General features: G+C 34.9%; 1 long non-coding RNA gene across 1 annotated transcript in view; it reads left to right on the plus strand.

The window, feature by feature from the left end:
- The window catches only part of LOC141400803 (uncharacterized), a 163,585-nt gene extending 152,825 nt beyond the window's left edge, over positions 1-10,760 (plus strand). The window contains exon 3 of the long non-coding RNA XR_012412199.1: positions 10,712-10,760. This is a non-coding gene — a long non-coding RNA (uncharacterized lncRNA). The remainder of the gene's footprint in view (positions 1-10,711) is intronic.
- Positions 10,761-18,340: the final 7,580 nt, after the last annotated feature.

Consider the following 18,340-nt stretch of genomic DNA (forward strand, 5'->3'; position numbering starts at 1 on the left):
AAGCTTACATAAAATGTTTATACATGAATTACCGTTATTTCGCTTCTTCATTGGAGTCTATCTAAAAATTGCAGCAAATTGTAGGTTCGGTCATTTGCTACATGAAATTATTATGCAAAAATTACATCAGACAAAATCGGATTCTTTCAGTTTTTACGAAAAATGTTTACCAATTCACTTTATTTGACTGCCTCGGATTATTTTTGTTATTACATTGTCGAAAACCCAAAAAAGCTCCAATCTGAAATAACATTGCCGACAGTTTTTGCCACTATTTTGGTAGGAGTTGATACTGTTGTTATATGTATGAAAATTCCAAAACCGTAGTATAAACATGATTAAAGTTTTAACTAACTGTATTTCAAATTCAAATCAACTATGTGCCAACTCCAGACAGGTTATTAAAGAGGGAATATTAAAAACAAAGAACCGTTATATAGGGGCTACATCCAAATCTGAAGATTTTTGTTTAAAAAATGAACAGGAACCTTTGAAAATATAGCATCCTAAATTTTAAGACTATTTGAATAAAATTGACTGAGTTATAGCAAAATCGGAGAATGATAATAGTCCCTATTCAAAATCTATAATAATTGTTCCACAAACATGCCACTCGGGACAAGGGAGACTTCTCTCATATCAATGAGTGCACCTCGATTCATATTAGCTCAATGATATGGGACCTACAGTTTATGGCCGAGTCCGAACGGCGCACAGTGCGAAATATGAGCACTTTAGTGGAACTTTACTAATAACTTTTAATGTAAAGGACGTAGGTTACCAAAATTTTGCAAACATGTTTCTTATGTATGTGGGCAGAATGGGGCTCAATATGGGCCAGATAGACCCGCGGTTTCCAGTAGCCCCCATATAACGGTGTCGCTACTTTTTACGTATAAAATGCATTTTTCAATCGATTTTGCTGCAAATTTATATACCGTGGTTTTAGTGGATAGAAAACTTCTCTACAAAATATTATCACGATAGCATCGCGATTTCGTATATCCCCCCATCGAAATATTTTGAATGTTTAACATTTTCCATTTATAAGCGCAACTTGACATTTAATGTTTTCAGTAGCAGAAAACATCCAAACAAATATTATCCACATATATCCCCGACTTGCTATTGCCCCCAAATAATAGGTCCCCCAATTTAAGGTATATTTTAGGTGTTAGATTATTATTGCCAACTAGGTTAGTTTATTTTATATTTTGTATACAGTGAATAGAAAATGTTATAATAAAGCAATTTGCAACATGCTTTGGACCTAACCGTCCCTATTTGGAGCATCTACATGCATTAAAAATAATAATTAGAAAAACATATACTTTAGATATTATATTGTCATTAAAGTAAAATACATTTTGTTTCCCTTGTACTAAATGAAACTATTTTGTCTTAGGGTGATATTGTAACACTGTTTTGCAAATTAGTCCAACATTTCTAAGACATCTGGTGTAATTTCACTATGTTTTGTTTTTGGTGTTTTATGAAGCTTTGCAATGCATGGATCCGATGAAATAAGTAGCCGATTTAATAGGTCCGTATTTGTGTCAATTCTTGAAGTTTTCCTGGTAAAAAGTTCACGATATTTTCTGCTGTTTTTGTTCCTTGCTTCCTGGGCTTCTTTAGACAATTCTCCGATTGGAAGAACGCAGAAGTCTATAATCGATTTTCCATGGTAAAGAACTTTATGCACAGTCACAGGCATCGGGTACCAGAAACAGTCTTTCAAATATAAATCTAGTGTTTCTTTAGCATATTTTTCAAACTTTTCAGAATTAATTTTATGACCACTATTTATGCATTCTAATATTACATGAAAATGCTGGATCAATTTCAAATTCACTCCAGTAATTTCGGAAGATTTTTCGGCATTTCTAAAAAAATTTCTCGCTGTATTGCCATTGTTTGTGTTTCCGGTATGCTGTCTTGGAATATCTACAAGCAAGCCAAGATTCTCTTTAAACTTTTGTTGAACATATTTTTTTCTTTCTGCAACTTTCTTTTTATTTTCTGTTCCGCCATATCTTAATATCCTGTTTATATGATATATGTAATACGCATTCAAAGAATCTTATCCAAGCATGGAGGGGTGATAATCCAAGGGATAAATAGGATTAATTTAATTTTTTTTTTTAGATATTTTGCAGATTCTTTTCATATCCTTTGGTGTAGCACTACATAAGTAGCATGTCTGTGAGGATGTACAAGATGATACAGCATTTATAACTTTACCGTCAATCATGCAAAGTATCATATTAGCTGTAACTTCAAATTGTTTACCATCTAAAAATATGGGAGTCGGAATAAGTTGATTTATTTGATCTTTCACAGTGTTTACTTCTGCGGAAATTACACCGACTGTTTCCTTTGCAAAAATGAACTTGATAAGACGACAGTAGCGTGTAGATGAGGGTGCAGGGTTTTTCCATATTTCTAAGATGCTTTCTCCATTATCACTTATGACGCACAATCGAATTGGTACCATTGATATACTAAACATACTGTCATCAGAACTTTGTATGTCTGTAAACTTTTGCCGATAACTCACCTGCTCAGCTCCATCACAACCCCATTTCAAGATAATATTTAATTTTTCAAAACTTGATAGGGAACTTAGATTCCCTTCTAGTCCTGAACAGTGTCTTGTTACAGTATGGTTTACAAGCGACTGAACCGATACTTCAGCTGAAACTTTTGTTACAGTAATGTCCATACGATAGCATAACCGCTTTGCCTCCCTTACTAAATAATACGGTGGATACAAAGTGCAACAGTGATTTTCAGCTTGATCTCTAACAGTGTTATATTGGTTTGATGATAAGTTGGCATCGATGAGTAGCGCCAGAGCCTCGTCTGGTGTTCATTTTGGTGAACATTTTGATGAAGATTTCCTAGTCTTTTTTATTGAGCTGCCCCTTTCTGGAGAAGCAAATGCTAGCTCCCTTACTAAAGCTGCAGAGTTTCGTTTTCCTGATTGGTATAGGCTTGTAGAAGTTTCTGTAGCTAACTCCTCGTAGCTAGTTTTATTTTTAAATTCTTTTATTTTTTTAAATTCTTTTATAGGTTTGCATTCATTTGTACTACTAAGAAATCCATCATTTACCGCCTTCGAGAATTTAACGTTACATCCAAGCCATTTTATTGCTAAAACAAGTAAGAAAAGCGTTAAGTTCGGTCGGGCCGAACTTTTTATACCCTCCACCACAAATTTCAGCCATTTCGGTGGATTAATGTGGCCACAACCTTCAAAATACCGAAATTCGGAAGGTACCGTTCTATGGGGGCTATATGATGGCGTGGACCTATACCTACAAATTTCTGGGGGAAAGTTTTATACGCCTAAAGAAGAGTAAATACCAAATTTCAGCCATATCGGTGTGATAATGAGGCTAAAACGTTCAAAACATCGAAAATCGGGAGATATTGTATTATGGGGGCTATATCAACACGTGGACCTATATACACATGTTATGGTAGAAATGTTTCTTAGCCTCTGGAAACACAAAATACAAAGTTACAACCGATTCTTTGGTCAAATGGGTCTAATACAATCAAAATATATTAAAATGACGCGTACTTTATAAGGGGTCTTATGTGGGGACTATACCAAAACGTGGACCTATATAACCCAACTTTGGTAGGAATGTTTTCTGGCCTCTGAAGACACAAAATACCAAATTACAACCAATTCTGTGGTCAAATGGGTCTAATACATTCAAAATATATTAAAATGACGCGTACTTTATATGGGGCCTTATATGGGGGCTATACCAAAACGTGGACCTATATAACCCAACTTTGGTAGGAATATTTTTTGGCCTCTGGAGACACAAAATACCAAATTACAACCAATTCGGTGGTAAAATGGGCCAAATATCTTAAAAATTCCTTAAAACGACGACGCGTCACGCGTCATTTTGTATGGGGGCTATACGAAAGCGTGGACCTACATAGCCCGCTTTCAATACCAAAAGTCCTACATAAATATAACATATTTTCCCAAAATTTCATCAAACTACGTCAATCCGTTCGGACGCTAGAGTGATTTCCACAGACGGACAGACGGACAGACGGACAGACGGACGGACATGGCTATATCGATGTAGAATTACACGCTGATCAAGAATATATATACTTTGTGGGGTCTACAATGATTATTTCGAGTAGTTACAAACGTAGTGACAAACTTAATATACCCCCATCCTATGGTGGAGGGTATAAAAAACTCAAATTTCGACCACATTTCTTCCATTTTGTCTTTATAGTATCAATTACAACAGCAAGAGTAGTTTTTAAACTACTAAGAGCATCATTTGTTAGAACTGGCGAAACCATTTTTTCTACAACAAAACCAACAATAGAGCTTCCAATGTCGGTTCTTCTGTCCACTTTTGAAAAATACTGTTATATGATATTTTCGGGGTCATACTGAAAATCATCGCATATTACTAAGAATCGCAAATAATCGCAGCTAATTTTTTAAATTTCCAATAGAGGAAGTTCCTACCTTTCAAATGATATAAATTTTAGTACGCTGGTCCACGCTGGGTATAAAGAAATCTTCCAAAGAATATATATATCTTTTTCTCAAGAACTTATTAAAAAGCAATTTTTTTGCGGTAGAATAACACAAAAACTAAATCATATTTTGCAATTCTGTAAACACCAAAAAATCACAATTTTCTCCAAAATACAACAAGAACGAAAAGTCATAGCCTACTGGATTACCATTTGTTACTATCGCTTTATTAACTTAAGTAAATCTATGTGCTATTTATAAATAAAAATAATAATAAATAAAAAGCTCAACTTTTACGTTCATTTCTGGTTGTTTTGCGGGAAAAATTGCAAAACTAAGTATGAGGTATTTATGGTGGGATACTTACCTATGGATTTTCATATGAATATCATGATTTGTACGTACTTCAAAATTTGAGTAAAGTTCCACTAAAGTGCTCATATTTCGCACTGTGCGGCGTGCCCTAAGACACCACTTGTAGAGAAGTTTTACATGGCTGAAATACTCAGGAAAGTCGCCAACATTACTGAGGGGTATTTTTCCATCGTTGAATATTTTTGTTGCCTGTCCGGGGAATCGAACCCACGACCTTCTGCTTGCAAGGCGGGTTTGTATACCATTGCACCACGGTGGCACCAAAATCTATACCTATATCAAAATCTGAACCGATTTTTTTTCAAACTAGTTAAAAGGGGTTTCAATTAAAATAGACCGTTTTATTGGAAAATCGGGAAAGATATATATGGAGGCTATATCTAAATTTGAAAAATCGATAAATATGACCAGGTGCTTAAGAAAATATCACACATTTAATTTCAAGGCTATTCAATTAATATTGAACGAGTTATAGCAAAATGGGGGAATGTTATATATGGGGACTATAACCAAATCTGAACCGATATGAACCAAAGTTGGAATTTTAAATTCTTATGCCCTCTATTTTTTGTCCACGTTTACAAAGAAGCGGCACCACTGTTCGCCGCGGCCATGGTATTCTTACTCATAAAGTTCACTATTTTCCAGATGCCACCTAGGAGTCCTTTGAAAAATGCTGAATTTCCACAGATTGGAACAACGAAGACTGGTGTTAAGTGCTTCGTGTGTGGGTGCTGTTGGAGGGTTAGTCGGGGAGTCTCGTATTCTGATGACGATTACTTACTGGTCTCTGTCGTATGCACTCAAATTGAGCAACGCCTGAGATGCACCCACTTCTCCTCTAATAATGCTTTCACGGAAGTTTGACAGTGGAGGATGCGGATATGGCAAATCTAACGCATTCAAATTGGTCCTGGATTTCCTTATAATGTCATTTCCTACTGCTTTGTGGCGTGGCAATAAACCACATTTTCCGTTCGGAAAATATGTACTCAACAAGGGATTTCGCCTTAAAAAGAAATTTATCACCATGCCTTGACCTCAATTTTGTGTCACAGTTTAATTAAACTTCTTTGATTCTTGGCAGCTATGGTGATTTCTTATATCGATCTTATACGATTTCCAGATAAAACGTTTCTTTGGTTATCTGCACTAATTTCAACCGGACACAGCAAAATTGTTTGTCTTACTTGCCCAACTTGCCACAAAACGTGGATTAATGTTAAAAGGTCAGGAGCTGCTTCTAATCCATTTGCTGGCGAACCCAGTTAGAACGTTATACCGGGTCGTGGAAAAAAGTTCTTAACAATATAAAAAATAAATATTTTAAACGGCAATAGGAAGTCTAAAACCATAAATATATAATATACATAAATATATATATATTTTGCTCGTGTGGATGTCACATTTATCACATACAAACGCGAGATATGCATATATTGCCATGTAGCGCCATTGTTATCATATTGCAACAGAAAAAAATTAACAAATTCGAATCCAGCTTTTAATAAAATATGTTTACCGCTGAAAAGTTTAAATATTAGTTTATAACATGAACGTGAACGAAATAAATTTTACTTAACATACGACAACAAGCAATATCGCCATATTCAGAGATGTTCATGCGATGTAAATAATTGCTAATACGTTCGCGAATAAACAGCTAATACATTTAACCTGGTATATACCTATACACTTCTTTATACGCGGCAGGCATTTGGAGGAGTGAATATTAATAGAATCATGTTCCGGTTGTACATGACAAAAACAAAAACGTATGTATGTATGTATGTAGGTGCAGTCTAATACCGCTAAGTCAGGAGATGTTGTGGTCATCTGGTAAATTTAGTAGCTTAGCCGATGCAATAAATATTTTTATTAAACAAGTTTTTGCAATCATAAAGCAATATAAAACGTGCGAAAATATAATCCGTAATACTAAAAAGGTCATACCACTAGAGACTTTGGTTATTTTAAATATAATAAATTGCAGAATAGTTAATTTCACTGCACTGAAAATATAAACCCATAGCATGCAAAACAGAACATGACCATGTAGAAAGTATTATTTACATCGAATTTATGGTGTAAAATTAGTTTTACGTCTTAAAAAAAGGAAATCTTTTACGAGGGGAACTAGAAAAGTTTCTGCCGCTATTTTACATTTCCATTGGAAAGGACATTTTGACATACGACCATGTGTAGTGGTGTTTACAGCGACTTGAAAAATTACTTTGCAAATAAATGGAATTTACTTGTGAGCATTCCCGTTCGAGCTTTTTTCACAACTTTCGACATGGATAATCACGACAGGAGTGCGCTGATGAAGTTAAATCTTTGTATGTCGATAAAGGATCATCCTATAACACTATTAAAAACTGGTTTAATGAATTCAAACAATTGTGAATAAATGCGATCATGGTGCTTCATACGACGTTTATATGGCCGTCACAGACGAATTTTGGATCTATGCGTATGAGTCCGAAACAAAACAGCAATCCACTGTACGGGTCTTCAATAATTGGTTTGAGCGCATGAAAAATGTATATATCATGCTGGAGGATAAAAAAAAAAACATTTTTGATGAAAAATATTCATAATCTAGTTCTCCTCGTATTACTTTTTCAAGTGGTATGGCTAATTGAGTAGGTAAAAGTATAATAACAACATAAAAAGGCTGATATTCTATTTAATGAAAAGTTCACCATTCAATTATGAACAAAATTGATTTCGGTCACCCTGGCTTATAATACCAGATAGCTAAAGATCAATTGAACCATAATAAGTATAGTAACTTCTTCCAAGCCAATGTATGTTAGCTTGATGCCTTTTGTAAAGTGGGGTACACACGATCAGTTTTGACTGTCAGTTTTGCTCAAATAATCGGTTGCTTGCCAGTGTGGCCGTTGATTTTTGTCAGTCATCAGGCAACCACACAATAGTTTGTGGTTGCTGGGCAGTTTGACACTTATCGATAGTCAAAACTGATCGTGTGTACCCCGCTTTACACGCTTAATATTAGACCACATTTGACAACATTATTAGTACTGATTTAAAACTGTGCTGATTTTCTTTGACCAGAAGATTACATCATTTGAATACAGCTAATAGAAGCAACAATAGATAAGCGTCTTTTTCAGTAAATCTGATATTTGACCATTAACACCAATTTATTTGTTATTGATTTAAGTATTGATTAAATAGATTTACGATATAAAAATAAAACTTGCAAATAGGACATATGGAAATCTATACATATTTTTTAATATCTGTAATATTTGGTCACTTTCAGTAACATAATTGACACTAATTTTACGCTTAACCGGCCTTCATTAATAGTTGTCACATTAAATAATTGTCCCAATTATTATTTATCATAAAAAAATTACGAAAAAAAAAATTAAACAAAATAGTTAAAGTTAGCGTCTACTGCGATACATCTGTTTTTTATTAAAATATAGGAATAAACAATCTAAAATAAATAAAAATCAAATGTCGTTCGTGTGTAACGGCATCAGTTGAGAACAGCTGGACCGAATTGGATAATTCTTTTTTTTTTTGAAATGTTCCTCATAACCCAACTTAGGCTTTTATGCAAAGAAAATCTTTTCTACAAAAATTACTGGACTGATTTTTCTGAAATTGTCAGGGAATGTACAGAGATAGACCCCGATGAAACAGATTACATATTTTGTTGAATTTCGGAAGGGGCTGGGTACTTCCCCTATACCCTATTTCTTTAAAATGCTAGATCTATTTAAAAAATTAAATGTCGTTCGTTGGTAATGACATCAGTTGAGAACGGCTGGACCGATTTGGATAATTCTTTTTTTGTCCAACTTATTTTTTTATGACCAAGACCACTTTTACGCCCACTTGTTTAAATTTTAATCTTTTCTAAAAAACTCCTACACAAATTTTCCTGAATTTTTCATGGAATGTACAGGGATGTCCCCCGGTGAAAATAGGCTATAAATTTAGTACCGGAAGGGCGGGAAACTTCCCCTATACCCTATTTCTAAAAAATGCTATATTTAAAATAATTGCGAATGTATCGGTTTGGAAATTAATTTGCGAGATAATTGTGGTTGTGTCTCCGACCTTACCTACTTTTTAGGACCCAAAGACTTGACTACGCCCACTTTTTAAAATATGCTACATTTCCATTTTTTGACTGAACTACCCGTTTTTTGATATTTGATGCGCCCAGTGGTTAGGAAACATCTCCACTAAAAAATGTCAACATATGTCTATGTTTTGGTATAGCCCTCATATAACGGTACCTCCAGATTTTCGATATTTTGAGGATTAAACCACATATTTTGACTGAACTACCTGTTATTGGACATTTGAGGTTCCCAGTGGTCAGTAAATTTCTCCACCAAAAATTGTCAATATTAGGTCCATGTTTTGGAATAGCCTCCATATAACGGTACCTCCCGATTCTAGGTATATATATAAAAGGTGTTAGTTACTCACTTATAATTCAAGAACGGCTGAACAGATTTTAATATCGCAAAAAATCCGGTAAAATTTGAAATAATAATTTATGTTTTTGCATTTCTTTTATTAAATTTTTCAGGGAAAAATTTGAGTATATGAACTTGGGTTATAACTTTTTGCACTTTTTTGCAAATATCAAAAATACCACCACATAGCCGTGTGGAGCATGAAAAACTATTATGAAATAAGGTGTAATTTTTTCTCTATCGCGAAAAGGTTTCCGCGCCAAATGCATTGACGTTCAGTAATGCATTTTTTAATTTTATTTGTCATAATGACATATACGCTTTTTATTAAAATTTTTATTTTTTTAATCTTTTTTCACCGAATCTATCTTAGAAACGCAGGACAAAATTCCCCACACGGTACTGGTGTGGTATTTTTTTGGTTATAGCCCTAATATGCACACAAATATTTTATGCTTCAGTTTTGTCATTATTTGAAAGTTAAAAAATATTGTTGGCGTTTTTTATTGTTGGACTGCAGAATTTTACATCTTTGTGTTTATTTCAGCTTTAGTCCATATTTTGTTGTAATTCAATTGTTTGAATAACAACAAAATATTTTAAAGTGGATATGAAATTGATTAGTTGCGGGCGAAGGGTAGGGAATACTATAGTTTCAGTTGTCACCAAACAACTTCATCAGTTCCCTTTTTCGCCGACTCTGTATCGATAAACAGGTCAATAAAGCCATCTAGCAAATTAAATAAAATGAGAATTTTGCTGTATGGCCCTAAAGCTGTTTACCCTACAATTTGAGTCGAACTAAAGAATTTCATATCCACCACTGTTTTTATGTCGTCTTTGCTTCGCAAAGAATACGAACATAGGAGTGTTGCTTCAATAAGCGGGGGCAAAATTCTCATTTTATTTAATTTGCTAGATGGCTTTATTGACCTGTTTATCGATACAGAGTCGGCGAAAAAGGGAACTGATGAAGTTGTTTGGTGACAACTGAAACTATAGTATTCCCTACCCTTCGCCCGCAACTAATCAATTTCATATCCACTTTAAAATATTTTGTTGTTATTCAAACAATTGAATTACAACAAAATATGGACTAAAGCTGAAATAAACACAAAGATGTTAAAAAATATTTTATGTACAACAATCTATTTAATGTGCATTGAAATAATTTAAAAGAAATTAAAAATATACAAATTGCTAAAGAATATTAGTGGTTTAGGCTAATACAACGAGTTTTGGTGGTTTATTGGGAAACTAAAATTATGTTGGTCTCAATTTCATATGTTGTAACCATAAGTAATAACAAAATTGTCTTTTATGTTGTTCCATATTCCAGTCCCGCGAGAGAGAAACGATCAAGATTTACAAGATTTTGTGGAAAAACTGGACCAACAATTTTCTGAGTAAAAGGTTTGCGAAGAACAAATACAAAATTGTTGGCGGATTTAACCATACAAATACAGAATATCGGGCAATCTCATTTTATTTATCGAAACGTGGAGCTTTGCCGAAAAATTTATGCAACAAAGGTTTGTACCTCCACAAAAGAACAAGTAAAAAGCTATTTCAAAACATGGAACGATATAATCTATCTTCGATACCATAAGTCCTAGGAGTTACATAGTTTTTAAGTCTTATAATGTTCTTTTATGCTGATTATGAATATGTAGGGTTATGGTATTTAGTGCAAACATAAAAAATACCACCACTTAGAGCATGTAAAATTATTGAGAAATTTGGAGTCACATTTCCTCTGTGTTAAAAAAAGTTCCCGCACCGATTGCATGAAAGTTTTCCATTGCTGTTAATATAACCTATTTTTATACGGGCCCATTCTACATAAGTCAAAACTAAATTTTTAACTAACAGCGCTTACTTTAATTTAATTAACTTAAATATACCTCACATTTTTTTCCAAATTAAACTCAAATATTTATTCAGACGAAAATATCATAAGACCTTTAAAAATCGTTTTCGGGGAGGCAATTTTCACTGAAATTGCCTTAAATACGCGCTTTTATTATTAGGACAAATTTCCCCACATAATACTGATGTGTTGTTTTCTAGCCTAAAATTCTTTTTGTTTCGGTGGTGTACATTTCAGTAATCGTACAGTTTTTCGTATTTTTGCATTGAAAAGTTTGTGGTTTTGTTTTGTTTTGAGAGCGAAACGATTCAGAGAAACTGAAAAGTTTGTGGTTTTGTGTGATTGGTACGAGAATCATTTTGTTTGTTTGCGTTCATTGCAAATTACTCAAAACACCTGTTAGTACTTCAAACATTATACGTCGTCCTAATACGTCAGATCAAGGAATTAACTGCTATGTGCATTTGACCTCTGCAACGTGATAGCGCGATTGCTATCATAATGAATGTTTGAACTCAATATTTGAATACTCAATTTCAATATCCGTTCGCGAGACAAAGTTCGCCGGGTCCACTAGTAAAACTATAATTATAAAGCACTAGCAACAAAGGCTATCGGCTTACATATGCTTTTTATCTTTTTTCGACTACCGGTAAGTGGTTAAATATGTACTTAAAAAACAGGAAGTAATTCCTTCCTATGACATCCCCATGTAAAAACAATGAATTTTACGGTCAATTTGTAAGTAGTTACTACTGCTAAAATTGACTGATTAAAGTCATTACTTTGTAATGACTTATTTTCAGGAATGGAACTTACAGTTCACTAAACAGTTCCAATGGCCCACCTCTTTTGTATGAACAAACTGCGTATACGTAAAATAACACGTTAGATTTTATGACGTTACTCATACGTTTTTGGAACTAGTACAGTGAACTAGGAACTAGATTACCCAACTCTAGTCCATATATGAAAATGAGGTGAAGATGATTATTAGTTAACGATGATGATACACGGTGTGCCTTAACCAAATTTAAATGCAAGGTGCTTACACCTGGGAAGTTTTTGCAGATTCTGAAACTACAATGCTCATAGATGAGAAATATTATCGCCGGAGGGATTTTCAAATAAATCGCGATTTAAGTTCACATTTTTAGGGGTTCTTCAGGTTTTCACGATTTTGCTTGGAAACCGCGAGTCCTATGTAAATGGGCCTAAAGAAAATGTTGTAGCTGTGAAAATTCTCCACAAGATTGATTTTTCTGATATTTTCGTAGGTTTTACCGTTTTTGAGATATAGAAGTTCAAATTGAGACAATGCACTGACTGTATCACCCCTTTATAAAACAATATCATGAAGGGTGCGCCTTAACTAACTTTTAATGAAAAACGCTTACACAGGGGACGTTTTTGTGAATTCTGAAACAGCAATGTTCATAGATGAGAAAAATCCCAAAACAAGAAAAAATTGCTGTAGGGATTTTTAAATAAATCGCGGTCAAAATTTACAATTTTTGGTGTTTTTTATGTTTTCAGGATTTTGCTTGGAAACCGCAAGTCCTATCGGAATGGGACTAAAAAAATGTTGTAGCTATGAAAATTCTCTACAAGACTGATCTTTAGGTTTTTTTCGTAGGTTTTTCCATTTTTGAGATATAGAGGTTCAGTTCAAATTTTTAGGTTTTTATCTTAAGTCTTCAAAATTTTGCTTGAAAACCGCAAGTCATGATAAAATGGGACTAAAGAAAATTTTGTAGCTGTAAACATTTTCTACAAGATTGGCTAATTTAGTTTTTCTTCGGTTGTACCATTTTTGAGATATATACGTTTAAGTTGGGAAATTGCAGTCATAACATTGTTTTAAAGGGGACTTGTCCCAATTTGAACTTCTATATCTCAAAAACGTTAACACCTACGAAAATATCATAGAATCTGCAAAAACTTCCCAGGTGTAAGCACCTTCCATTTAAAATTAGTTAAGGTGCACCGTGGATAGAGTGTTGATAGTTGTTTCTCGATGAATTACAGATGAGGAAGGATGTAGTGTGGAGGTGATGATGAGGTTTATTGTTTTGCTCGTTGGTTTAGAGGCAAATGTGATGACAAGTATGTCGTTCTTCATAGAGGTGTTAAAAATCCTCAATTTTCTCAAATGCCTTCCTTGTGCAGAGCAGCCTAGCCACGTCTGAGATGAGGATTTTTTTAAGATGACCTTCCACTAGCATCCAATGACAGTAGCTGATGATTTCTGTTGATGATTTGTAGTCGAATTTCTTCTGGAACAATATGTCGAGCAGCATTGTCAACTAGCTTCGGGTTAGACGAACACGGATGCTACAAAGAGCTTAGCTTCGCGCCATCTTTGCTCGCCTTCGCAGACGTACAAGGCTTCTAAGAAGATGCACCTCCAGAAGTGATCTTCTCATGAGTAGTGTCTGCTTCCTCGCAACCGGAGGCTGTTCCTAGGACGACTTTACTCCCTTCAAAACTACTGGTCGTTATTTTAGATTGGTCGACTGAGGACTGCGGCCTTTGAAGCAGCTGACGCTGCCACAGTTGACGAGCAGGCGGAGCTCGCGTTCGCACCTGAGTCGAATGGTTTAATTTTGCTCATGACCTGAATCACTCCTATCACCCTTTTGCGGTGCTCAGGAGTTGAGATCGCTGAGGAGGCAATTGAAATCTAATCAGAAGACCTGCATACCTTTTTTCTACTTCTTCTCAGCCTTTTTTGAAAGCTGGTGCCATTTTAGACGAAAAAGTATTCCCTTCAAGTTGGGGTTTTCTCCCGTCATCAACTTTTTTGGGGTGTCGATGGGGTTTCTCCAACTCTTGACGTAGGAATTTCGCTGACACGGAGATCCTTGCTAGTTTCGTGAGGATAGTCCTTTCGGACATCCTCACGGACTTGAGCTTAGATCGTATCAAATGAAATTTCCTACGCTGATGGTGTTGGGAATTTTTTTCGCATACTAATTGACTGTCCTTTGATATGGTTTGTTATCTTTAGCTTCTTAGACTTTGGCATGTTTGGAGATTTGCAGTGTCAGGGCATCAACCGTCTTTCCTCCTCCTCCTGTGCTTCTTGCCTGAGAAAAAAAATGTTTGTTGGATTTGTCCGACAATAAAGTTTTGCTCCCGGATTGGGTATCAGTATAATGACTAGAGGTAGGGACATGCATCACTGTCGTGTCCATGTCATCCTTTTCCGCCAGCGATAAATTCTCCCAAATATCATCAGGAATGCACTCCTGAGAGTTAGGGGGATACTCCTCAACTAGGTTGAGGAATAAGAGACTATGTCTGTTTAGACCGTCATTTATATGGTCCAGTTCACGAGCGTCGTCCCCGCCCTTAGTTATAGCCTGCTTCTCTGAAACACCAGAGATTGACGACAGTATTGAGGGATTCGTTGTCAGCCCTTATTAGTGATGGTTAAGAATAGTGAGGTTGATGCACATGTAGGAGTGAAGACTGAGGGTGCCAAGGCATCCACACCTACATCAGTCGAAGTTCGTATATCCATGAGTCATTGATTGGTGGAGGGACTGAACTACACCGCGCCATAGCCTCCTTACCATCGCAAGAACTTGACAACTATGCCTAATGCTCGTTGGGTCGCCCAGGTATCAACGAAGCTCCGTTCAAATACAGTTGGTACGCTAACTGAAAACCTTTAAAACACCGATAGGCATGTGTTCGCTTAACACCCCGGTGTTAGGGGATCTCATTTAGGGCAGGAGATTACTACGTGATTCTATGTCGCCCGTCCAGAGATACATTGTGGAATACATCAATTCACCTCGTAGGTTCGAGACAATCCCTCTTCCTTCTTCAACAGGGCTTGGGACCGGCTTCGGCACCAGCTATCCACTGAGGGCATTGAAATCCCAACCTCATGTCAGTCAGGAATACATTTCGTTTCCTTATACATGTTAGACACAAATGCTCACAGCCAGATGAGTTTTTTAGATGATGTGTGCTTTGAAAAATAATGATATTGACCAATAATGACATTTGACAATTCTTGTAAATCTTGGTGAGTGTGTCTGTGTGCGTGTTAATTTTCTTAAACGTCCACCATGCTTGTAGTTTAAAATTTGGAATTGGGCGCAGACAGCAAAGGTCAAAGCAAAAGAAGAAAAATAAAATACAAAGGATAAAGCTGGCTCTTAAATGATAAATGGAGCAAAAAAAAAAGTTTTCACAAAAAATTTTAAAAATTAAAATGTATTTCTGTATTCTGAATAGAGAAGGCACTTTAAAAACAATACTTAAGTATTTGGGGCACTAATTCTTCAAAAAAATACAAGGACGGAAAATATTGTAATATGAGAAGAGTTACATATGTTATAGCCAGTCAAATGAGAAAATACGTAATATTTTTAATTCGTTTGCATCAATATAACAACTTTCTTTGAGCTTCCAAAGAAGTCTAGAAATTACCTCCTTTGCTTAATATGCGTATAAAATAAAAATAACTATAAAATTAACACTAATAATTATTAGTATAATGAATTATAAAGAATTAAAATATTTCTAGAAAAACAATTATTTTTTTAATTTCATAAGCGTTTCATGCGAATAAATAACATATGTTACTTTTTGCCTTTCAAATTGTTTGTTGATCTTGATTTTGATTTCATTCTGGGCGATTTCAATGAAAAATAATTATTATAAATTGTTGTTGTTTGTTATTGTTGCTGTTGTTGATTTGGTTCTGTGCAAATAATTCCCATTTGCCGACTAAAGCGGTTGCTTGGCTGACTGACTATTCGGTTGATATAACGGCGACAAGCTGTCTGTAGTGATTGCGGTTGAATCATTATTGTGTCGGTCCCATTACCTTTGATTATGTCACGGTCCATACACGTACCGTTTATACCCCTTGCACAACGTTTCAATGCTATGGGGATTTTTGTGCTAGCTATCTAGCTAGCAACAGTACCTGGTGCATTGCACTTATTTCAATTCATTTGGCTTCAGCTTATTTTGCTATTTTTTGTGTGCATACCTTCATCTTCCCGTCCGCCCGAGAAGATTTCTATTGACGTAATATTACATGCATTGCAATTATCCATTTCGGTAGAATAGGTTTGCACAGTGAATTGCAGTATTTTTAAATGAAACTAAAGAAAAGTGTTTTATATGTGCCGGTATGAAGTGAACTTTCAACGTATTACCGCGGTATAAGAGATTTTAAGCCATCGTGGAACGAAGGCTATATTAATGTTGTAGATGAAGTCTTTTTTGTTTGAAACTTTTTGAATAATAATTTATATTCAACTATGGATGAAAATATTTATGATTTCCCAGCAAACAAGAACAAGATAAAGAGGGCTACAGTAGATCGTGGCCGACCATGTGATGCCCTACACCACTTCGCCTGGTCATTAGTTTTCCGCGGAATTTATTTCTATGATTGCGAAGTCTCCCTTGTTCCTTCGGGGAAGTTGTGGAAATATATGTGTGTATGTATGATTGCGACACGTTATATACAATTTTGGCTACAATACATACATACATATTTCTTCAAAAAATTAAAAATTTGTATAAAGAAAGAAAAGATACCAAACGCATTTAGAAGTAGCTTTTGGTGACATTATCCGATTCGATCACTATTTCGAGTTATTACATCACTTCTAATCAAAGTTAGCATAAAAACTGCAAAACCCCGTACAGCATAGTAAATTGCATCAATTAAAAAAAAAATTGGAATTCCTCTATCATAATTCTAACTCTTTTCTATCATGGTTGCGAAATTTTGTAGCGAAATTTAGAGAAAAAAAGAAGTTCAAATTTGGACAATGGATTGACTGTAAGGCCTCCTTATAAAACAATGTTATACACAGTGCATCTTAACTAACTTTAAATGAAAACCGCTTACACCAGGGAAGTTTTTGCAAATTTTAAATCAGCTATGTTTATAGATGAGATAAATCCATAAACAAGAAAAAATCGCTGGATGGGTTTTTTAATAAATAACGATCAAAGTTCACAATTTTAGGTTTTTTTAGGTTTTCACGATTTTGCTTGGAGGCCGCAAGTCTAACTGAAATGGGACTAAAGAAAATGTTTTAGCAGCGAAAATGCTGTACATGATTGGTTGATTGATATTTTCCTAGGTTTTACTATTTTTGAGATATAGAGGTTCAGATCAAACTTTCAAATTTTTTTCATAGGTCTTCAGGATTTAGCTTGAAAACTGCAAATCGTTTCGAAATGGGACTAAAGAATATGTTGTTGCTGTACAAATTCTCTACAAGACTGGCTTTCGTAATTTTTTCCTAGATTGTACCGTTTTTGAGATATATAAGTTTAAGTTGGGAAATTGCAGTCATGACATTGTTTTATAAGGAGGTGATACATTCAATCCATTGTCCTAATTTGAGCTTCTATATCTCAATAACGGTGAGAACTACGAAGATATAATAAGAAACAATCTTTTAGAGAATTTTCATAGCTACAACATTTTCTTTAGTCCCATTTCGTAAGGACTTGCGGTTTCCAAGTAAAATCGTGAAAACCTAAAAAACCCTTAAAAATGTCAACTTGAATCGCGATTTATTTAAAATAAAAAGCGCTCCGGCGATTTTTTTAGTTTTTTGATTTTTCTCATCTATAAACATTGTAGTTTCAGAATCCTCTAAAACTTCCCAGGTGTAAGTACCTTCCATTAGAATTTGATTCAAGAGCACCGTGTAGGTCTTTATAAACAATCCAAAACTATAAAGGAAAACACACTTATATGCGCCTTAACCAACTTTAATTGGAAGCTGTTTACAACTAGCTACAGCAGCTAATCCCATTTCAATAAGACCTGCGGTTTTCAAGCAAAATCGTGAAAACCTCAAAAATCCTAAAAATGTGAACTTTGATCGCAATTACATTAAAAACGCTCCGGCGTTTTTGTTGTTTTTTTATTTTTCTCATCTATGAGCATTGTAATTTCAGAATCCGCAAAAACATCCCAGTTGTAAGTATCTTCCATTTAAAATTGGTTCAGGCGCACCGTGATGTTAGACAGTAGTTCCCTTATCTATCTGATATAATTTGCATCAAGTGAGAGACCAATAGTTTCAGTTTTCAAGTTAAGTT

This window comes from Musca autumnalis, unplaced genomic scaffold (genome assembly GCF_047663935.1).
Source record: "Musca autumnalis isolate F117 unplaced genomic scaffold, ASM4766393v1 scaffold_4, whole genome shotgun sequence".
NCBI lineage: Eukaryota > Metazoa > Arthropoda > Insecta > Diptera > Muscidae > Musca > Musca autumnalis.